Source organism: Armigeres subalbatus, chromosome 2 (genome assembly GCF_024139115.2).
Source record: "Armigeres subalbatus isolate Guangzhou_Male chromosome 2, GZ_Asu_2, whole genome shotgun sequence".
NCBI classification, from domain to species: Eukaryota; Metazoa; Arthropoda; class Insecta; order Diptera; family Culicidae; genus Armigeres; species Armigeres subalbatus.
The window spans coordinates 190,725,994-190,750,535 of NC_085140.1; positions in this window are offsets into that span (position 1 = coordinate 190,725,994).

Consider the following 24,542-nt stretch of genomic DNA (forward strand, 5'->3'; position numbering starts at 1 on the left):
CAGAATGAAATCCTAGAGGATTTCGCTATTAAATTTATGGAGGTATTCCCGGAAAAAACTCCTGAAAGTTATCCTGGGGGAATTAACGGAAGAATTCCTGGAGGAATGCCCGGAGAAGTTCCTGGAAGAATTTCCGAAGGAATTTCTTATAGATTTACAAGTGAAATTATGGAGCGAAATCGGAGGATTTCCGTTATAAATTTCTAAAGAAACTTCTAGTGGAATTTTGGAAGGAAATTCCGTTTGTATTCTTGAAGGAACTTTCGAATGTATTCCTGAAGGAAATGCCGGAGATTTTTTTGGAAGAATAGCCAAAGAAATATCTAGAAGGAAAAATTGGAGAAGAAAAGAAATCTTCAAGGAATTTCCTCATGAATTTCCTAAAAAACAAATTTAGTGAGGGGTTTCTAGATAAGGAGAAATTACAACTACATGAGAAAAATTTTCGAACGGTTTTCAGAGGAATTTGTGGATAACTTTCCGGAGGAATTTAGAAGTTCCTAGGGGAGCTTCTAGAAGAATTTCAAGGAGAATTCTTGAGCCCGAAGTTTTTCGAGTTGTTTTGCCCCAACCTACCCCCTCTGGCTACGCCCTTGTATCATTCCCATCATTGCTTTGTAAAATCATGAAGTTTGAGGTGTTACACGACCTATTTTGAATAAATTTAGGAAATGGCCGTTCCGTAGGTCCCCGGATTGTGACCGATGTGACCGGATTGAATCAAAATGGGCCAGGAACCTTGGCTGTTCCGTAGGTCCTCCGAATTGTGGCCGGAGTTGATACGAGTGGGCCAGGAACCCTAAACATATCATTCTCATCATTGCTTTGTAAAATCATGAAGTTTGAGGTGTCGCACGACCTATTTTGAATAAATTTAGAAAATGGCCATTCCGTTCGTTCCCGGATTGTGACCGATGTATCCGGATTGAATCCGAGTGGGCCAGGAACCCTAAAAATATCATTCCCATCATTGCTTTGTGAAATCATGAAGTTTGAGGTGTCGCACGACTTATTTTGAATAAATTTAGAAAATGGCCATTCCGTTCGTTCCCGGATTGTGACCGATGTATCCGGATTGAATCCGAGTGGGCCAGGAACACTAAAAATATCATTCCCATCATTGCTTTGTAAAATCATGAAGTTTGAGGTGTCGCACGACCTATTTTGAATCAATTTAGAAAATGGCCATTCTGTAGGTCCCCGGATTGTGACCGATGTGGCCAGAATGAGTCCGAGTGGGCCAGGAACCCTAAAAATATCATTCCCATCATTGCTTTGTGAAATCATGAAGTTTGAGGTGTCGCACGACTTATTTTGAATAAATTTAGAAAATGGCCATTCCGTAGGTTCTCCGGATTGTGGCCGGAATGGATCCGAGTGGGCCAGGAACAAAAAAAATATCATTCCCATCATTGCTTTGTAAAATCATGAAGTTTGAGGTGTCGCACGACCTATTTTGAATCAATTTAGAAAATGGCCATTCTGTAGGTCCCCGGATTGTGACCGATGTGGCCAGATTGAGTCCGAGTGGGCCAGGAACCCCAAAAATATGATTCCCATCATTGCTTTGTGAAATCATGAAGTTTGAGGTGTCGCACGACCTGTTTTGACTTAAAATTGTAAATGGCCACTTATTCCGGGGACAACTGACCCCAACGGAATCTGGAATAATTCTGGAACCGTACTGTGGATAACCTCGAAACTAGTATAAATCGAAAATTGGGATCCATCCGGATGGAATGCAACTTGTTGCGAAAAAATCGGTCAAGAAATGCGATTTTTACAGCAGTTTAGATTTTTGAAAGCCCTCAAAAACAGACGTTGGGGACGGAAAGGTTAATAGGGAGATGCTATTGTGTCCTCCCGGCCGTTTTCATTATGAAGATCGACAAACGCTTCTGAAACAGTCGATGATTTTAATTAAAAACGATTGGATTTGAGGTGTCCGAACCAAACTGAAGATATGTAGAATGAAAACTTTTCGGATAATATAATTTGAACGGAAACATGATTCTCCTTGCTAAGGGAACAGCTGAAAGCTAAAATATAATTGGATTGGAGCGCTTTTCTGACACTGATGCTACTTTATACGCCCCAGATTAACGAAAAAACATTCTTGAAAAATCCTGGCTCAGGATTCCGGGAGCGTATTTGAATTTGATTTTCATTTACGTAACTGGAGTCCAGGGCATATTCTCTCAAGAGCTGAGGGGTGGATTAATAATGATTTTTATCTAAACCAAATGAACGTTTGTCTCGTCGCTTACGTTGCAGACACCATGAAAATAAACCGATTGTGCGATTGCTAACAGGCAACATATTGTAAGTGTTCCGCGCATTTATTCAACGAAGAGTAAAGTAGGTACAATCTAGTTTGAGGATTCCAAATCACGAACTTGGTATTAGCTTGAGATGATATTCTTGAGTTGATTCCATTTCAGACATTTTTCTAGATTTCGAAATTCCTTTAGTCGATTTTTTAAATTTGGAACTTCTTGAAAATAGCAAAAGAGACTTTTAATTAAAGGTTAAATTCTGTTAAATTTCCTACGATATATTTAAATTGTCAATTTCTATAGAAACTAAAGCACTATCATAAAATAATTTACAATATACTTATTCATGATTATTTGAAGATGAACAACATGATTTTCAGCACTGTCAAAACATCATGAGCCACAAATACATTTCTGGAACTTGAAACAAATTCTGCCATTTTTTAGAGTTGCAGTAGATTACAAACATTTTTTTGTAGGAACACAGAAGAGACTTGAATTTTTTTAGAAAAATTGTCGCACATTAATAAGTTCATCCCATTTTTTTAGAATAACTTTTTTTCTGCTGCACTGATCAGATTTGTTATATGGATTTAGGGGTTGAATTTACAATATTTAACAAAGTCTTCTATTATTTAGAGATAAATATGTGAAAAATTGTGTCCCACTTAGCAAAAATGCATGTTTTGTGATGTTATCAAGAACTGTTTACGTGCGATGAAACAACTCAACCACTGGATAATTATTAATTATCGTTTCTATAATCATATAACGTGTTAAATGTAATTTACTTGTTTGCCAAAAAAAATTTCTCGAACCTTTTGATTAATATTACAAACACCTACTTTCAAACGCTGATTTCGATTCAAATTACATTTTTCATTTCAAGGTTAATTGGAATAGTTCATCCTTAAGATCTTCCTTACCGAAAATTATAGAAATTATTAGAATTAGACCACCCGAACGTCATTTATTAAGATTTATATAATGTTCAGGATTTGAATCAGAGCAGAGCAATTTAATTTACACTTTTGGCATTTTTATCTGATTATCTTTCATAAACATGTAGGCGACCTAGACTAAATGTTAATGAAATGTTTTTATTAAACAAAAGCATTAAAAAGCTCGGTTGAATTTGTTTTTCAGCTGATCTTAATTATAAGGGTTTTCTCATGAAACTTCATTTTTTTAATGCTTTGCTGGCTGGAGTATTGACAAAGCCGTCATGGAGCATCTATTATGATATTGATAACACTCTCTAGCTTCAAAGTAAAGATTCGATGCATTATATTGTATGTTTAAAGTAAAATCGGCAAAAAATTTCAGTGACCGATCCTCGGACCGATCAATATTAGCGGCCATCTTAGATACCGCACCTTGTCCTTAATCATCATAATATTACCAGAATATATTTTCTGGTAGTACTACAACATAGCTCAAGCCGACGAGTAGGCTGTGTCCTCGAAAAGACGCGTTTCAAATTTTCTGTCACAGTTTTGTGCTTCACGATTTTTTTTTTTGACGTAGGACTTACGTCTCTCTTCACTATACCGGGTGTCATTTCAATATTTCTAAATCGACCGCGTTACGCTGCGTTGAAAGATTTTGAATGATAATAGCGTTTGTCCCAGTGAACTCTCTTCGGAAAACCCCTGAATCGACAGATCTTAAGTATGCCTTTCATATTCATACTTGATATGACCCGAAAAACTTGTTTCAATAGGCCTAAAACTGTTTTCGAAGCAAAACATTGACTGCACTGAAACCTATAAATATGGGTGCCGCTTGCTCGTCGCGTCATTTGTTCGCTTGATTCTGATGGGTGCAGATGCTAACGGATAAGCTGCAACTGCGCACCAAAATAAGCCATAAAAGAGGGTGACGCAATTTTTCCTTCTTATTCTGTTCAGAACTTCCAACGGGATATTATCATCATCATATTTTTTCTTACTTGTTGGGCACCCGCAAACCAGTCGGAATAATAGCTGCGGTTGAGCAATGATAATCCCAACAGGAGCAACAGCAGTACAACAGCCACATTTGTTCCAGTCTGGCATATATACACAATCTTTTCAAAGGCAAGGTAGCGCTACCGCCGCCGGCATCTTCGCTACGGCTGAGCGATTAAGAGCACAACCACATTTTTACCTTCAATGTGGAAGAAAAAGAATTGAGAAAGTAGCAGCTTCATGGAGGAGGACCCAACAAGTGGTTTATAACGGTATTATCCATCGAAAAGGCGGAGCTTCGGCTCCGGCTTCTGTGTTCCTATGCTATGCTGAAGAAATCATGACAAAATATTTTCATTTCGAATCATTTCGAAATGTCTTGTCACTTGAGGAAACGATGGTCCCAATCTTGTAAAGAAAATCTCCGACGGCAAAATTACCAATCCAAACGAGACTTGCATGGTCTCTGCTGTCCTCGACGACACAAGATGATCTCTACCGATACTGCCGCTGCGATTGATGTTCGTCCGCTCAATCGATTTACAATTGATTTACAATGGTATAGATGAATCCAAGTAAAGAAATAAGAACTAGACAACCGACGCTGTTAACTTTGACAGATCCTACAGCACAGCATAGGATAATTTGAACTTCTGAAGTATATATTTGAAGGTTAATTTTGACGTAGGACTTATGTCTTTCTTTACTATACCGGGTGTCATTTCAATATTTTGGCATCGAGAGCGTTACGCTGGAATGGAGGATTTTGAAGGTGAATAGCGTCCATCTGACTGAACAGATTTATACAATAAACCCCTTAATCAAAAGATTATAAGTACACGTTTCATATTCATCATTGATTAGACACGAAGAGCTTGTTTCAATAGGTCTAAAACTGTTTTCAATGCAAAGTATCCATTACCACGTTCTTATTGGTGCAGACACCAGCGAATGAGCTGCCGCAGGGTCTGCTGAGAAGGCATAAAATAGCGCAAAACGATTTTTTTGTCTTTCATTCTAACTGGGACAAGCAAAGCCACAGCAGCATCGATTCGACAGCACTCGGAACTTTTCGCAAAACAGCATCGTCCGCATCATCCGCTTTTCGGCCCGGCAGCGCCGAGGCCACCATCAGCCAAAGCATGCCAGTACAGTCGCAGAAAATGTTCCAGAAGCAGCCCATTCTACAGACCCGACACCGCAGCAATGCCGAGGAGATACCGGCAGCAGCAGAGTCGAGCCGAAACTAGCCGGCATCAATGAAGAGCTGAGGCCGACCGGCATCAGTCAGTGTTGAGCCGAGACCGGCCGGCATTGGTATCGAGCCGAAACAAGTTGAAGAAAATCAAGAGAAAGAACTCCAATGTTCTTGAAGAAACCGCGCGTGGGTGTTTTGGTTTCGAGTAAAGAAACCCCCTCGGTCAACCAGTTCCCCGAAAGGAGTTAATTTTCGGCTCTTATCAGGGCCAAGAGAGTTAATAATAATTTTCGCAATTGGGTGGCATTCGTCACTGGTTCATCGCATGCTGCATTAAGGCAACCTGCATCCCGCTGGTTCCATTGAAGTAACAGCACACGTCAGGCGGATACGCTGCATGAAGACAGCTTTGGTTTTGCGCTCCACCCCGATCAGGAATACATAACAAAATTATAACTCAACTCTATCAATGGTTGTTATTTAAAACAACGTGTGTTATAATTAGATAATTCGATAAAAATGTGTCTTCGGCCAGTTTTATTTCATATCAAAATTATAACAAGATTAGTTATGTATATTTACACAAAATAATTGCCTACATCTTTTGATATTGGAAAATAGCGGAGGAAATCACCTCCAGTATAACTTGAATTAATGTTCGATGTTAATGGCTAGTACAAAGTTAATTGCCTACATTATGGATGGATATCCGGCGTTGTAGCGTACCACATTTTTATACGTAATGTAGGCAATTACCATGAAAGCAGATTTTTGTACCTCATAATCATATCAACGGTTGTTATAATGTTGAAATGAAGGTAACAACCTCTGATATAATTATGTTACGGCTAGAGGGAATTTTGATATAATTTTTGTTATTTTAACAACTAACCAGCCAATTTTATAACACATTTTGTTACATTATTTTTCTGAAATAAATAACTCCCCTTGTTATAATTTTGTTATGCATTCTTGATCGGGACCCAGGAGCACCCAGCATCAGCCTTACAGTCCGCTGCAACATGACGCAACGGATGGAGATAGAAAATGTATTTCTTTAAAGCCAACGGTTCTTCTGAGAGCCACTGATATATGTAATATCAAAGTTTTAAATACCCTCCGCGTTAGAAAATGTACTTGGGTGTCAAATCCAATATTCTAGAGATAAAATGTTATACGCGAATAGCAGATTTTCAAGATTTTTTATAACCGTGACATAACAAGAACTGTGACCGCGAAGTGGACGAAAAACTAGACTTGACCATGCCTTTAAAGACACTTAATATGTCCAAATTTCTCACATAATCTAATTTAGATAAATAAATCGGTGATAACAGCCCAAACATTATTATAACAGTTTTCGTGAGCAATTTAAAAAAGATATCTCAAAATGAAAAGCTATCAATATAGAAAAACATTGTTTGATACTGTTCGCGCACAAAGCGAACGTGACTGAATGTTCTCCCAAGCTACCAATCCTAAATTTTCCGCACTTCCCACCTGAACAGCAATTCTTAGCTCGATTGCCTGGCTTGTGGCCTGTACCGTGCGAAAAGTCCCGTTAGAAAATAGACGCCAGCAGCGAGCAACAAAAGAAAGAAGAAGAAGCCCATCACGAACGCGTCGATGATGATGACGCTTTGGCTGACAAAGGAACGGGATACAAGACGCTCACTGATTGGCCGACCAATCGGGAAGCAGAGCCGATTCAAAATTAAGTATAAAAGAAAAGTACGTTCGCTTACAGAGCATTCATATAGGGATGAATGACCGCCTGAGTTAATATCCCTCAAAAACAAACCATCATCATCATTACAGAGCATTCAGTCCTTCTTATTAGTTGGACCAAGCCGAAACAAACAGCCTTTTTCAAGGCTATAAGAGTTAAATAATTTCCTTATTCAGTCGATATCGCATGGACTCGGAGGCCCTTCAGTCGAAGCTGCGAATGAGCTGCTGCTGGGTCTGACGAGAAGGCATAAAATAGCGCAACGTTATTTTTTCCTTTCATTCTGACCAGGACAAGCCAAGTAACAGTAATATGGATTCGACAGCATTCACACCTTTTAGCAAGGCAGCATCGTCCCTTCTATCCACTTTTTCAGCACGGCAGAGTCGAGGCCAACATCAGCCGAAGCATAGCCATCAGTACAGCAGTAGAAGAAGTTCCAGAAGCAGTCCACCCCACAGACCCGACACCGCAGCAATGCCGAGTAGATACCGGCAACAGCAGCAGAGTCGAACCGAGGCTGGCCGGCATCAGTATCGATCCGAGACAGGCTGAAGAAAAGCAAGAGAAAGAATTGCGATGCTTTTGAAGAAACCGTGTGTGTGTTTTGGTTTCGAACAAGAAACTCTTTCGGTCAACCAGTTGTCCACGAAAAAGTTAATTTGCGGCCCTTATCAGGGCCAAGAAAGATAATGATAATGCTCGCAATTGGTCACCGGTTAATTGGTCGGCAGTTCGTATCCCGCTGGTTCCATCTGGAGAAACAACACACGTCGGCACATACCTACACTGCATGAAGACAGCTTTGGTTTCGCGCTCCACCCGGAGCACCCAACATTAGTTTTACAATCCACTGCAACATGACGCAACAGATGGACATAGAAAATGTTTATTTTCAAAGCATACGGTTCTTCTGAGAGCCATTGATAGACTTACTAAAGAGTTCTTGAAAATTCTAAAATACTCAAGAGATAAAATGTTATACGCGAATAGCAGATTTTTTCATAACCGTTACATAACAAGAACTGTGACATATAATGAAATAAATCACAAAAAATTCCACTATTAGATGAAAAATCGATTGAGAGCTTTTCTTTTTGAGATATTTTTTCCTATATTGCTCATGAAATTCCGATTTTTTTTCCTATATTGCTCATTATCACCGATTTTTTATACAAATTATGTGACGTGAGAGATTTGGATATATTATTAGAGTGATTCAAATTTTGACTTTTTCGCTCCCTACTTTTTCGATTGTTTTTGCTATTTTAATAGTCCTCCCAAATTTTTAGCTGATTTGGATGTAATTTGGTTGTGCACGTGCCATTTGAAGGTTGTATGAAAATTACTATGAGAATTGCCACTTATGTAAAGGATCGTTTCGTGAAGCAGTCCAGAATATATTTGAATATATTTAACGCATCGTCATCATAGAATAGATCCTAAGCTGAAAGTCAGTTGTTGTTGCGAAGCAATCTGACTTTTGTAAGCAAAATTATAAAGAAAACAGAAATGCTCATTATTGATATTGATGTTATTCTTTTACGTGTTAAATTGAATTTCCCACAATTCAGTATTTCCATAATAACTTTCATTGCCAGCATCAAATCGTTTAGCAACAACGACGATATTTTCCCTTGTTAAATTTACTATGTTGCTAATGTATTCATACATTTTTAGAGCTTAATGGACATTGATGGGGAACGGTTTTTCACAAAAGTTACTGTTTTCATAGTAATTTTCATACAAGCTTCAAACTGCTTGTGCTCAGTCAAATTACATCCAAATTAGCTAAAAATTTAGGACGATTATTAAAATGGCAAATGCCATCGTTTAAGCATAGGGGAGCAAAAAAGTCAAAATTTGAATCACTCTAATATATTATACATCTTCAAAGGCATAGTCAAATCAAGTCCTACGTCCACTTCGCGGTTATGTCACAGACATTACCCACTGTTCGTTTTTCCTATTCCGCTTGGTCTCAGCGATTAACAAAAGAAAGGTTTTATTTTACCTGACAGCACTGAGCTCCTGCGGTAGGTCAAATTACAGTAAGGTTACGATATTACAGGGCAAATAGAATTCGGTTCGATTCCGTGTACCTAGTAACCACAGACAACTTCTAGTATTCTATCCTTATCCAAAACCTCAGATTAGCCCTTGGCCACAGGAGATGCTCCGGGTTATGTCAAAAAGCTTTTTTTCTCCTGTTTCACTACAGCAACAGTTCCCTAACTAATAGCCTATTCAGATTACGCCATTAATGACATAATAATTAGCGTTTCAGGGTAAATACGCTTTATGATGTCATTATTCACGTAATATTCCATACATTTTGCGCTGTCAAAAGATACCCGCTAAAAAGAGTCATAAAGAATTTATTACGAACAATTATTACGAGAGAGCTTTCGTTCTAATTGGGATGCAGGGAGAAATTCAACAAAACAAAACTGACAAACGTCACGCTCTCTTTGCCAGAGAGAAAATTCTCTCTGTTTTCATTTCGTTTCGTAGTTGACAGTCATGCTCTTTCTGTCGCAGCAGGGTCGAATGCACCCCAACTAATGAATGTAGCTTCGCTCATTATCCTTAATGAGAGCTTCAAATATTCTTCGAAAATCCCTTTTCATATTTTTTTTCGTAGAAACTTTGTTCAGAAAAAAATGTTCGATTGTCGCCACACAAATGCTTGATTTCGCAAATTAAATTTTAAAACTCTCCTTGAATTCAACCCTGTATTAGCGTGCAAATGAGGAAACATGGAAACGTCAAGATATATTATCTTGCTGCAGTCTGAACACCTCGTAATAATTGGATACCCTCTCACTTAACAAAGTCATAAATAGCCCAATCTGAATAGGCTATAAGCATGTTTTCAATTAATTGCATATTATTCGGCAACTCGGCCGTACGAAAACCATTTTTTTGTTAAATATCTTGGCTGCGCATATGCACAGCACATGCTTCGAAATGGACAAATTGATATGAGATTTGCGAAAAAGAATCCACGTGTCTTGGAGGGACCCTCAACCTCCTACTCTCAAATCAAACATCCGAAAGATATTCAATTTGCAAAAGAGAGAACTAACCGCGGTGGAGTTTGGTACTCGGATTCTGATGGCTTTTCCGCAAACGTGACCTTTAAGTGATCTTGTTGTGTAGGGGTTATCACGCCTATCTATAGAGTAGAAGGTTGAGGGTTCGAGTCCCTCTAAGACATATGGATTCTTTTTCGCAAATTTCATATCAATTTGTCCATTTCGAAACATGTGCTGTGCATAAGCACAGCCAAGATATTTAATAAGCATGTTTTACCGGGACTTATTTAAAAACTGGGCGTTCGTTAACTAGGTCAAAGGCCATTTAAAATGTAGTTGTAAAAAGATGATTTTTTCAGCACTAGTTGTGCGTTTGGGTAAATATTACTTGTGCTAGAGCAGGCAAAGAAATGCAGTATGTAGATCCATTACAGTAGAAGACAACATGTTGACATCACAGGAACTGTGGTCGAAATTAGATAGCAAATACTTACTACCAATTTCCATTTCACCTTTCCCTCAAGATAAAATATTCTGATTGACTTTATGCATGTTTTTGATAGCGTTTAACAGATCCACTCAGCATGGGGTTTGGTTACAACAAGTTACGTTTGGCGGTGATCTAAACTCAAAATGAATTGAGGAGAAAATGAGACTATCCAATGAGTCATGGAAAAGCAAGCAATTGAACTAATCAACGATGCCGTGCTAAGAATTATTTAGTTTTGGTGTAATCTAGTGGGCACCCGTCCGTTTGGATCCTTAGGGGTCGTACACTAATTACGTTAGCACTTATGGGGGGAGGGGGTCTGCCATTTGCTTACGCTCCACATAAATAAAAAAATTGTTTTGAAAAAACCTTACATGGGAAAAGGGGGGCCTGAAAAACCCAGAAAAATTGCTTACGTAATTAGTGTACGGCCCCTTAGGGTAAATATTCAGATTACCTGCTCACTAAAACCCAAAGTTTTTTTTTCAGCTTTCATACAAATTGAAGTGATTAATTTTGGGCCATAACAAGATCTAGGCCAGGCCTTCGATATATGTATGAGGAATGCACTGTGGGACAAATACACACCAAACTGAATAACTGTAATAAAATTTGTACCTAATTCCTTTCACTCCGTACATCTCTCAATTTTGCAATCCGCTATCGCAATTGATCGTAAAGTGCGCAATTTTCCTCTCGCAAACCCATAAAAGCACCCATTAAGACGTAATAAATTAATAACACATAATTGATACGCTTTGATGATGATTATCTGCGCTTAATAACCTCGGAGGGAGCGAGCAACGAATTGAAGCTCGACCCGGAGAATCCTTCCCGAAAGGATTTAAGCCATTGAGCACCGGTAATGGATGACGCCTATTGCCGTGGAGATACTTAAGCAAGACACGCTCTTGAGCTTGAGCGGCTTCGTTCGGTTATTAACTTGGCTCATTTCTCCACGGAAGGGTGCGCGCCCTGTGAACTTTCTTCCCAACAAATGCGACTTAGCGGACCCTCGAACCGGGAACCCGAGGGACGGAACGTGTTTAATTCGAGTTTAATATAAATAAATTTCCTCGGCGATTACCCGCGTTTGGGGAGGAAACGCCGCCGCCGTGCAGCCGGCAGATGAGAAATTATGATTAATAATTTTCGAGATTAATCTTGGCAAATATTTAATCGTGAACTTTGTTTTGAAGGGTTATATCGTTGGGTTGACTCGGTTGGCGTGATCTGATATTATGCTTCCATTGTGGGAAGTTTTACTGGAGATTGTTGGGGCTTGAGTGTGCTTGCGAAATGTAAAATGTGTTAGTATTTTAGACCTTTGAATGGTGCATCAACGATATTGTAACATTTACATAAATATGCAGTAATAGAGAAGATAAAACGTTTGCAACAACGATAACTTATCAATTAAAACAAAAATCTCTACAAACCATATATAGCTGTCATTTCAAGCATAAGTTTCCTATATAATTTCGTATCTATAAGCCTCATAGGCAGTTCAGACGTCATCCAATAGCTAATTGGCTACATATATACACTGCCCATATAAACAAAACAGCCCAATATAGATAGGAGATCATGTAAAGATTTGCCAGTTATACTTTGTGTAGTTTCAAGCTGAATAGTTTCACTCTGGTCTATGGAAACACGTTGGGTGGTTCATCATCATTTCCAAGGTATTTTCGAATCTTTATTTAAGTGATTTAAAAAAAAAAAATTAAATGTCATCACTGATTTCCAGGGTTTTAGGTCATCTAAAAACTCTTTGGAGTTTAAACTAACGGTGCAAGCACATAACGATGGACTTCTCATGTGTAGCTTCAAACGGAGTGACCTCATTCTGGTCTATGGAAACACGTTGGGTTGTTTACAATAATTTTCATGGTTTGTAGGATACAACGATATGATATATCGTTGTGGTATGTCCTAATGTTGCGGTAGTGTTTAAATAGCCCATCGCTTTTTTTTTTTTTTTTTACAAGGGAGAATGCATTTACACACTAACCCAGTACACGTGCATTGTAGTTGCCGAACTACCACACGGAAGTGTACTGGAGTGTCGGACTCGACCATACTGGTAATACCGACTAAACTCCCTTGGGCTCCACCATCGTTTCCCCCAGGAACTACCTCCCAGTACTACTTCTGGGGGATGGCAGTACTAAACGTACTCGCTCGTTCTCGCTCACACAGGCACCCGTCCCGTGCGAGACTGACTTGGGTGCTCGCTCTATCGCACCCTCAAACACACCCTACATACTCTGTTGCACCTCTGTCATGCCGTGCGGGTCTAACTTGTGTGCCCACCCTTCTCATGCCATGTGGGTCTAACTTGTATGCCCACCCAAACCCTTGATTCATGCTCATACACTCCATGCTTGCACACACGCTAACGCTCCTATGGGTCTGACTTGTGTGCCCACCCTTCTCATGCCGTGCGGGACTAACTTTTGTGCCCACCCTTCTCATGCCGTGTGGGACTAATTCTGTGCCCACCTTTATCGTACCATGTGAGACTGCTCACCTCTTTCATTCGGTTCGCGCTGATACATACTACTCGAGTCATTCGACCTTACACTCCCTCTGGCATCCCTTGTGGGACTCTTCGCTTAGGTTCCCACTTCTGACATACCATGTGAGTCTGACTCACCTCATTCATGCCATATGAGACTAGCTCAACACGACTCAACTCATTCCTTTCGTACCATGTGAGACTAACTTGGATGCTCACCCACACTCCTCTGCCACGCCGCGGGGTATCAGTAGTCGTAGGAACCAACATTCCTGCGCTACTCCCAGCGCGGCGTGTGCAGTCCATACATACACCTATTCATTCACCCTTCTGCCATGCTTCGAGGTGACGATCTCGGTTGCCACCCGCTGAGCCATTACCTCTGCATGGGCAGACCATTCACACACTTCTTCGCGTTCGGCACTTTCGCTCTAACTTACCAATCACAAGTTAGTCATGCTTGTCGATTGTTGCTCGGCGCGCCAGATTCTCTGCAAGCTGCAGGCAATCTGAGTGGTTGCAGTCGAGACTGCGTTCCACTTCTCCACCGCTTGACACATCCTTTGGATAAGATTATCCGGAGTTGTGTCCCGGCCGCAAACGTCTAGCATTGCTCTTCTTTCGACATCGAAACGAGGACATACGAACAGTATGTGCTCTGCAGTTTCGTCAACACCTGGGCAGCCCTGACGGAGAGACGGAGACCTCCGCGTGCCCAAACCTGTGGTGGTACTGTCGGAAACAGCCATGGCCTGACAGGAATTGTGTCAGATGGAAGTGAACCTCCCCATGGGGTCTCCCCACCCAGCTTGATATGTTAGGAATCAGCCGGTGGGTCCACCTACCTTTCGAGGAGTTATCCCACTCGCGCTGCCATCTGGCAACCGAAGTCACCCTGGTACGCTCGCGGGCTCCTCTGGTGCCACGTAGGTCAAAACACTCCTCGTCCTCCCGGATGACCAGCCCGACTGGCATCATACTCGCTATCACGCAGGATGCGTCGCGCGATACCGTGCGGTAGGCCGATATCACCCTGAGACACATCAAGCGGTAGGTGCTCTCCAGTTTCTGCAGGTAACTGGTTACCCCCAGTGCTTTTGCCCAGGACGGGCCGCCGTACCTAAGAATAGATGCGGCAACGCCTGCCAGTAGCCTACGTCTACTGGCGCACACCTTAGAGCTGTTGGAAATCATCCACGATAATGCCGCCACAGCAGTCGAAGCCTTCTTGCACGCATATTCGACATGGCTACCGAAGGTAAGCTTGTCGTCTATGATGACCCCAAGAATCTTCAGACTCCGCTTTGAAGTGATCGCGACGTCTCCCACGTGTACAACTGCATGTTGTGCCGACTTACGGTTGCTGACGATAACCACCTCTGTCTTATGTTGAGCGAGCTCAAGGCCTCTCGCACTCATCCAGTCCGCCACAGTGCTGATCGCGTGTTCTGCGGTTAGCTCTACTTCGGGGATTGACTCCCCGTAGACCTCTAGGGTTACATCGTCAGCAAAGCCGACGATCTTCACACCAGGAGGGAACTTTAGCTTCAGAACCCCGTCATACATCAGGTTCCATAGTACCGGGCCCAGGATTAACCCTTGCGGGACTCCTGCGGTAAAAGGAACACTTTTCTGACCGGCATCGGTCTCGTATAGCAGCACACGGTTCTGGAAGTAGTATTCCAAGATCCGGTACAGTCCCACCGGCAGGCTAAGCCGGTGTAACGAGAGCGCGATGGCATCCCAGCTTGCGCTGTTGAATGCGTTCTCCACGTCCAGTGTCACCAACGCACAGTATCGAATTCCTCGCCTTTTCCGTTGGATCGCTACCTCTGCAGTCTTGAGGACTGAATTGATAGCGTCCACCGTGGACTTACCCTTCCGAAAACCAAACTGGTTACTCGACAGGCCATCCGTACCCTCTGCGTACGGGGTGAGCCTGTTGAGGATGATCCTCTCGAGCAGTTTACCCGTCGTGTCGATCAGGCAAATTGGTCTGTACGGCGATGGGTCACCCGGAGGCTTCCCGGCCTTCGGCAGCAGTACCAACTTCTGCCTTTTCCATCTCTCAGGGAAACAACACTCATCCAGGCATCTCTGCATAGCTAGCCTGAACATGTTCGGGTTCGCTATGATCGCTGCCTTAAGTGCACTGTTTGGAACTCCATCGGGGCCTGGAGCTTTGTTCATCGCAAGGGTGTTAGCCACTGCGAGTAACTCTTCGTTCGTCACCGGAGCCACCATTTCGGAAAAACACTCCCAGCGCCTTGCAGCGCAGGAAGAGGCCAGGGACTTGTGGCTCGGGACGGGAAGAGTACTTCGATAATCCTCGCCAACCGGTCCGGTGACCATTCGGGGGGTGAAGAGCCCCCTTTGGTCTTGGCCATCACGATCCTATAGGCGTCACCCCACGGATTCGCATTGGCACCCTCGCACAGGTTGTCGAAGCACGCTCTCTTGCTGCTCTTGATGGCCTTGTTAAGGGCCAGTCTCGCAGCTTGAAACACTTCCCGGCGGACCGCTCTTTCCTCCTCGGTGCGGGCTCGTTGCGTCCTACGTCTAGCCTTGAGGAAGGCTGATCGTAGGGCTGCAATTTCGGCACTCCACCAGTATACCGGGCGTCTGCCATTTCTTGGCAGGGCTTTCCTCGGCATAGTAGCGTCGCACGCGCGTGATAGGACAGCTATCAGCGCATCCCCGCTTAGACTGTCGGTGTTGGCCTCCAGTCCCAGGGCCGCGGTGAAAACTTCGCTGTCGAAGTGATTGGACTTCCACCCACGGACCTGACAGGGATCACCCGCCCTCGGACGCTGCACACCATAATTGATCTTGAAGCGAATTGCTAGGTGATCACTATGGGTGTAGCCCTCGTCTACCCTCCAGTCCAGGTCCGAGACCAGACTGGGGCTGACAAACGTTACATCTATCCATGATTTCGACCCCATTCCTACGGAATGTGCTACTGGCTCCGTCATTGACAAGCACTGCGTCGAGTTTTGCAAGTGCCTCGAGTAACGCTTGTCCCCTCTGATTGGTGCAGCAGCTGCCCCATTCCACTGCCCAAGCATTAAAGTCTCCCGCTATAACGAACGGGCTCCGACCTACTAGGTCGGCCGATAGCCTGTCGATCATCTGGTTGAACTGTTCCATTGGCCACCTTGGTGGGGCGTAGCAGCTTCAATAGAACACCCCGTTGATCTTGGCTATCGCGACACCCTCCGCGGAGGAGTGTACAACCTCTTGAACGGGGTACCTTCCCGTTGTGCAGATTGCCGCCGACCTAGACCCGTCCGCCACCCAGTTGCCATTGCCGGCAGGGACGTTGTACGGGTCGGACAGGAGGGCGACATCGATCCTCGACTCCGAGCCCATCGCTTCGAATCAATCATTAGAACACCTTTTGTTTGACAAAATTCTGTTCAAAATGATGAAAAATCCACATTTTTCATTGAAAATTGCGTTCTTTGAGTCTATTCTTGTGGTATTGCTAAGGTCCTATTGTTGTAGTATCACTCTCCATAAGGGGCCCCATACACGCTCCGACATGTTGTACAACTTTGACTTCTCCCCCAGGAAACACCGCAACAATAGGACTGACCTTCAAAAAAATATCGCAACGATAGGCAACTGCATCCTATTTTTGCGGTAGTTTGCTTTTATTGTGATAAAAACAAAACAACATAAGCTTAGCACAATTGACGTAATATTTACGAGACTAGAGTTAACGTGCATCCTATTAGACTACTATAATGTTAAAAACGATAAATACCACCTTTGGGGGTGACAATGTGTCTGGGGGGTGAGATTGGGTCATCGCTCTCACCGGAAGCCTGGAGGTCGTAGAGCAAAATCGTTCAAAAAGGTCTCTTATATTTTAGTCTTCTTGCCTCAGACACATTCAATCCATTCTACGAGCATTCTAATTAGTTGGAACAGTGACCCATTCTCACCCCCATTTGACCCATTGTCACCCCCGACGACGGTAGTTAATTTTTAAACAATTTTCAAAATCAATTTTGTTTTGACGCGACGCTTAACCCCTCCATAACAGGTCGTTTTACCCCAAGTCAATATGGAAACACTAGGTGGTTTATCCTGATAAAATAATAAATATATACCTTCATTCTGACCTACAGACATTATTGTATGCACATAATCCTCAGAATTCTCTCGAGAAATTTAAAAATATTGAGTAAATTTGGTTATAAACATGTTTTGTGTCTGACAAATGTCCAGTCGGTTTAGGGCAAAAGTTCCGTCAAAGTTAGAGCTTATGTCGGGTAGCCTTTGGGTCTAAGTTAGCCAATGTTGAGTAAGGTATTGGTATGGTAGATCAAAGCTTGATATGTATTTCGCATGGTTTCAAAATAATCCCAGGGGAAAACTCTGGAGAAGTTTCCGAAATAAAATACGGATTTGTGGACGAATCCATGCAGGAATCTCTAAATAAAATTAAGGAGGAATTACCAAATCGATTCCTGAATAAATTTCCGACTGAATTCATTAAGGAATTTTCAAAGGAGAACCTGAAGGAATTTCCGAGGAGCTCTTGAACGCATTTTTTATGAACGATTTTAGAAAAAAAAAATCCTAATAGAATTTCTGTCGAAATATTTATTGAAGTCTTCCACGAAATTCCTAGATATTCCTCAAATTCCTAATATTCAAATTCCTAGAATTCTTTTGGGAACTTCCTCAGGAACTGCTATGAAAGCCCCTTCTTGAATAGTTCCTGGAATTCCGTCTTTAATTTCGCCAGTAATTCATTCTCCTGGAGGGATTCCTTCAAAACATCTTCATGAAACGAATCCAGTAATTCCTTCGGAAACCCTTCCAGGCACTCCCCCCCCCCCTCAGAAATCAGCTCAAATTTTTCCAACAATCTCCTAGGACCGCCGGAAAATTCTACAAGAATTCCATCAACAATTGATTTAGGAATACTTCCAGCAATTCCCCTAGGAATTCATTCCAAAGTTGTAGAACATAATTCTAGGAAATTCCTGAGGAACCTCTGAACAAATTGCTAAAGGAACTTTCGAAACTTTTAAAAAATTATCTATGGAAAATATTTTGGGAATTCCTTCAAAATTCCATTAAAAATTCCTTCAAGAATACGTTCGGAAATTTCTTTAGATTTGAAAAATTCGCGTTGGAACTTCTTCGGAAGTTGGTTTAGGAATTTCTTAGGATATTTTTTTTATGAATTAATTCAGGAGTTTCTTATGAAACTCCACCGAAAATTCCTATGGGAACTCTTCCAGAAATACCCCAAGTAATTTAATTAGAAATTATTTCAAGAATTACTGAACAAATCCTCTAAGAATTCTTTTAAAACATTCTCCAGCAAATCTTCATTCAGTAAATCCATTAAGAAATTACTTAAGATATTCTTTCTATTTTCAGCGACTATTCCAGAAGTCCTGGTGTTAGATGGGACGCTAAACATACCTGACACGACGGCCCTCCGACGAGACAGGAGGTTTGCGCAGACCCAATAAGCCGCCTTTAAAACAACCTTACGACCGACTTAAAAGATAATACGACTCGATACAATCAGCAACGACCTAGGCGATGAAAAAAAGATCACGATTGGAGGCTTGGGCCATGGAACCGAAAGTCGCTAGGCTTCGCAGGTTGCGACAGGATAATTTACGATGAATTACATCTACGCAACTTCGACGTCGTAGCGCTGCAGGAAACCTCCTGGACAGGAGCGAAAGTGTAGAAAAGAGGGCATCGAGCGGCTACCATCTATCAAAGCTGTGGCACCACCAACAAACTGGGCAAGATGCGCCAACGCGTGATTGGGTGGCAGCCAATCAACGCAAGGATGTGCAAGATGAGAATAAGAGGGCGTTTTTTCAACTGTAGCATCATCAACGTGCACTGCCCACACGAAGGGAGACCCGACGACGAGAAAGAAGCGTTCTATGCAGAGCTGGAGCAGACATGCGATGGATGCCCACAGCGGGACGTCAAAATCTTGATCGGCGTCATGAACACTCAAGTAGGCAGGGAGGAAATGTATAGACCGGTCATTAGGGTGGCTCAAAAAACACTTTTTCAAAATTTTTGATGGGCCGCCCTTTTATTCGGTTCTATTTGATGCCCTGATGCTCTGGACAAAATTTCAGACAAATCGGTCAACGTTTGGGTTGTGCTAAAATCGTTGGAAGTTCATATGGAACTGTTCACGTAAGGGCCACGTACCACGCCCGATATGTGTAAGGACATAAACGGGAACCTTCTTACAAATGGTAGAGGTGATCCAAAGGTGGCGGCAACACTACGAAGAGCACCTGAATGGCGATGTGGCAGACAACGGTGCCGGTATGGTAACGAAGCTAGGAACACGCGCGCAGGACATTTGACTTCCTAATCTCCAGGAAATCCAGAAGAAGATCACCCCTATAGTTGACCACCTATCAGGAGAGCTGTTTAAATACAGGCACTGGCTAGAGCGTTGGCATTTCTACGAGCGATTGCACAGTCCACACATGTGTGTTTGACGCGATCAAGGTACTAACATGGAGGAGTTTGTATAGTGGAGTATCAGTTTAATACAACAAAACAAAAATGCGAAAAGATGCAAAGACCCAACAGTATGCGGGAAACAGAGTGGATCCCGAAAGGGACAAACACTCACGCTTGTGGTAGCAGCAAAAACTGATACTTCACTACACACACTCCCTAGATTAAGGTTGTGGTCAGAGAACATCAGGATGCAAGAGAGATGCGAAACTCCCATTTCTCTCAATAGGCGGCACCGAATTCGCCACCGAACCCAAAAACATTCCCGGAGAGACAATCGAACGAGAAAGTCGTTTTTTCCTTGGCTGAAGCCAAAGGTTTCGTTAGAGTGAATTTTGGAAGTGGAGGTTTAAAAGAAAAAAAATAACAATCTGATCTGCTGTTAAGCAAAGTGGTTCTTGTAAGCTGGCAGAACCCAAACTGGCCAACGCTACGGTTTGCGGACGTGGAGGGAGAAGTTCCCATCGTGTGTGGCATGGCATAAACACTGCGGGTGGACCACGCTGGTACGCTGCAACGGAAGAAAAGTTCAGTTAAGTGATTTCCAAGTGTGAGCAAAAAGCGTTTGGTGATAGAGACCGGTTCTTGATAACCCCAAGCGCCAGGAGCTGATCGGAACAGTTCTGGGCAAGCCTAGCGCCCCAGAGATTTACGGGTTTTGATCTACAACACTACAGATCGTTAGAAGAGCCGTTCAAGGCACGTGTAGTGGGTTTGCGGAAGTGACCAGTAGAATTGGTTCCATGCAGCAAGAGCGGCGTGGCGTTGTGTTGCCGGCTAGTAGCGCCAAGCGTGAAGGGGGCCCTCGTAGGCCAGATCAGCTTTTCAGTGAGCATGAGGAATAGGATCCGGATCCGTGCAGTCGGGCGGCTACACATGTCCAACCGTCCTACCCTTACCGCATGGTCAAATCGGGCATCTTGGCGGTGAAGCATGCAACCGGGGGAAAGTTAGTGTATTCGGCAAGGTGAAGAGAGTGCAAGACGGGTTCGGTGTGGCGCCTTCGACGGCGGTGTTGAAGAGTGGCCCCAACGATTAGGCAGATAGTGCACGTGCAAGTAATATAAGGACAAACGATGTAGTTCTAAGACAATAAAAAACAGTGAAGCATGGTAAATTAAAAGTAGTTCGCTTGATTTGCAGAGAAGAAGATTTTGCTACAGGCACAACCCACATGGCTCAGAGAGTGACCGGTAAGTAAGTGAACCTTCTAGTTGTGTATAGGCAGGACGGCGTTCGGTAACAAGGTTCTGCCGCAGGAGTGGATGGGAGGTGTCGTGTGTCCAATCTACAAAAAGGGCGATACGCTGGATTGTAGCAACTACCGCGCAATCACATTGCTGAACGTCGCCTACAAGGCACTCTCCCAAGTTTTATGCCGCCGACTAACATCAATCGCAAGAGAATTCGTGGGGCAGTACCAGACGGGATTTATGGGCGAACGTTCTATCTACGTGTCCACTAGATCTGTTCACCATTTTCAAAAGTATTTCAGATTCAAAGTGCCACCCCTCTATTTCAATGAGTATCTTAAATGGAGTCTCCGTACCAATTTTCAGCCAAATCTATGGAGATTTAGAGGTGCATCAAACGAGATTTGTGATTTTTCAGACTCTTTCGTAAAAATATCGTCTGAATGCATCAATTTAACTCCACATAATAAAAGGATTAGTCGTTGATAGCTTCTTTAGACTATTATCTACCACTTTGACATTGATACTAAGGTGTTTAGAGGGCTATTCTATGACTTTATATTAGATTTACATAACTTTATTCTGAAAAATAAGCTTCGGCATGTAATAATGCAGTTTTCATGAAATAACTCAACATTTGAATAGGGTAGTCAAGCAAGACCATTCTCCCCATCCTAAAACAAAGTTGACCATGATTTGTGAGCAATGTCATCCAGTATGCTTGACCCACTGGTATGGATCTAGAGTGGGCTATGTGGTAGTGTCAGGGCCTGCAGATCAAGAGGTCCACGGTTCGAGGCGCCGAGTCGATGGGCACGGACAGTCATCCTGTGAATATGATTTTCGACAACGATCCGACGGGAACAAGAAGGCGAGGTGCACAGAGGGCAAGGTGGATCGATCAGGTGGAGGACGATTTGCGGACCCTCCACAGACTGCGTAATTGGCGACGTGCAGCCGTGGACCGAGCTGAAGGGAGATGACTTTTATGTAGTGCACAGGCCACTTTGGCATCAGTCTGGTAATAAATAAATAATCTCCACCAGTCGATCCATGCAGTGTAGTGCCTTCGTTGTCGTAGCCATTAGTTCCATTTTAGTTCAAATAAGCTCCTGGGACAGTATCTGTGGTCGAATAGAACAGAATATTCTCCCAAATCCAGCTCCAATGTATGGTAAGCACGTATAAAGAGTAAGTGCCGTATGATTAGTAAATGAGCACACATGCGTATAGGTTTCCTGAAGGCTGTTGCGAATACTAGTTCTATAAGACTAGACTAGTATATAAGACATTGTTCGATTACACATCGTGCCGATGTCATTGTCGCTGTGCTGTGCTGCTGGCTAGAACGCGCCAAACAGAGCAGCGTGCATTGCTTTATTACTGTTCTGTGTATTGTTTCATTCTGCGCGCCAACACTGATCGCAATGCGATAGTTTGGCGCGCAGATAGTCTAATTAGATTTAAATTTGAACGCCAGCACGCACCAAATTATAATTTGTATTGTATCCGTACTAATGGGCCAAACACAATTGGTACGTTTGCGTGCGTTTTGACAGTTTTCCCATGGGAAATCGACGGACGAAACAGACGTATATTCGGTCGATTCGTGAGGCCGAGTTGTTTGTCACATATGTGTATCTATCCTGACCTTTCTTTACAGTTCTCACTCATTTACTAATTGCAGAAAAAAACTAATTGTTATTGTTGTAGCGAATACCGTAGGTTTGCACTGTAGTTGCCCGCAGTAGCCCGCAGCGTCTCTTACATCTACTACCAAACGATTTACAAAATCAATCAAAATGCAAATGTTACAAATATGCGATCATGGGCAGTATTATGGCGTGATTTTGCAGTCTTAGTATTTTCGTTACCGCTGATTTCATAGACATCCACGCCCGTATCTTTGTTGGCCGATTCAGTCATTCTCAGTTTGAGCACACCGGCGTAGTTGCTTCCAGAATAAATGTTCAGACGCTCGTTTATACTAGCCTTTTCGACAAGGAGCTTTTTATTTTGAACACATGCGATTCCAGTATGTATGTAGTCACCGCAGTGTCTACACGTGGCTCGCTGCCTGGGATACGAGACGTAAGTATTTTCACTAGCAACACTTATGAATGATTTTGTAGGCTGATGTAGAAGCATCTTCACCTGGCGAATACCGGTTAGTAGTCCCGCATATTCGTAGTCATCTGTCCACAGCTGCTCTTGAATAGAGACCACATCTCAGTAGTGCAACAATTCGGAAACCATTCGTTCGTCAGTGATATCCAATCCACAGATAAGTGGGCTTCATGGCCGTCGCTAACCACCTCAATTGTCTAGACGCACCTCTGGTCGAAGACGGTGTTCCTGTCTGTTTTTAAGGCGTGTTGTTTAACCGGTTTGTACCCATCTTCCATCTGGATACGGAGTCTATATTTTTCTTGTTAAATTCGTATTTGTGTCTATCGTCATGTAGTCTGACGATTTCTTGGGCTGGTTCCAGGTCAGCAGTTTGCACAAAGGCACAGTTGTAGATGTGACTAATTAGGAAACGGCATACCTTCTCTTTTGAGAGACCGAGATCACGCGCGATGAACTTGTGAATTTCTTTGAATATAGGTTTTCTAAGAATGTTCGAGAAATCGATTCTAAACGTGTTTTCGTGGTTTTTCTCGCACCAACATTTTACGGGTTGAAATCGGTGCACCGATATGCAAAAGAAACGGAGCAAAAGCCAACACTGCTACAGCTCGTGGGGTAGATTGTACTTGAGATAAAAATCCGGTAAGTAAGTTCGAGCTTGCACTCCACAGATTACTTTACAAAGAATAGAAAAATAACTTGCTTCAAATATATCATGGATTGGATTCGCGACATCATAATGGATTTTCTCAATCGTGCTTTTCGGCTCGATATTGTGGTCAACGGCAAAAGGACAAAAAAGATAACCCTTTTCGACAATGCTCTATACTAGACCATGATGTCCAAACAACATTCTCCTACAAGATTTGGCGAAGGAGTTGAGGAAGATATTTCATCTGGAGGACATACGTGTAGCTCCGATGGGTATCTCATCACCTTGAATCGTCCCTGAATCTTTTCTGAGGCCCTTGGGAGAGCAAGAACTATGTGATAACCTTCATAGCATCCAGAAGAATGTTTCCTAGAACCTGTTGTAACGTAAAAAGGTTCCTTAACCACCATAACTAATACATCCGGTGCAAACGCTATTATAGGATTTTAAGTCAACCGGCGAATGAGATCCACAGAGCCAAACCCGCTTTGACATCCAGACTTCCCAGAGTAGGTGAAAATTCCCATGATTTCTGCTGACAGAGTACCCAAACTCTATAATAAAAATTACTACAACCCTGTGTGGAGTTATTCAAATTTGACCAGAAAAACGGATGAAAAAAGACATCAAAGTATTTTTATGGCTTAAAAATATATGTCAAAGCAACTGCTATACGCAATTGCGGAAATTCTGTGGTTGGTCATTTACCGCACTATGCCATGCGGAGAATTCTTACCAAAGTAAGGCTAAGTTTTACCGGAGCCCAACGCGATGCCTTCGAGACATATATCATGTCAGCGATAAACCGAAAAGAACTGTGATTATCTTCCCTTAG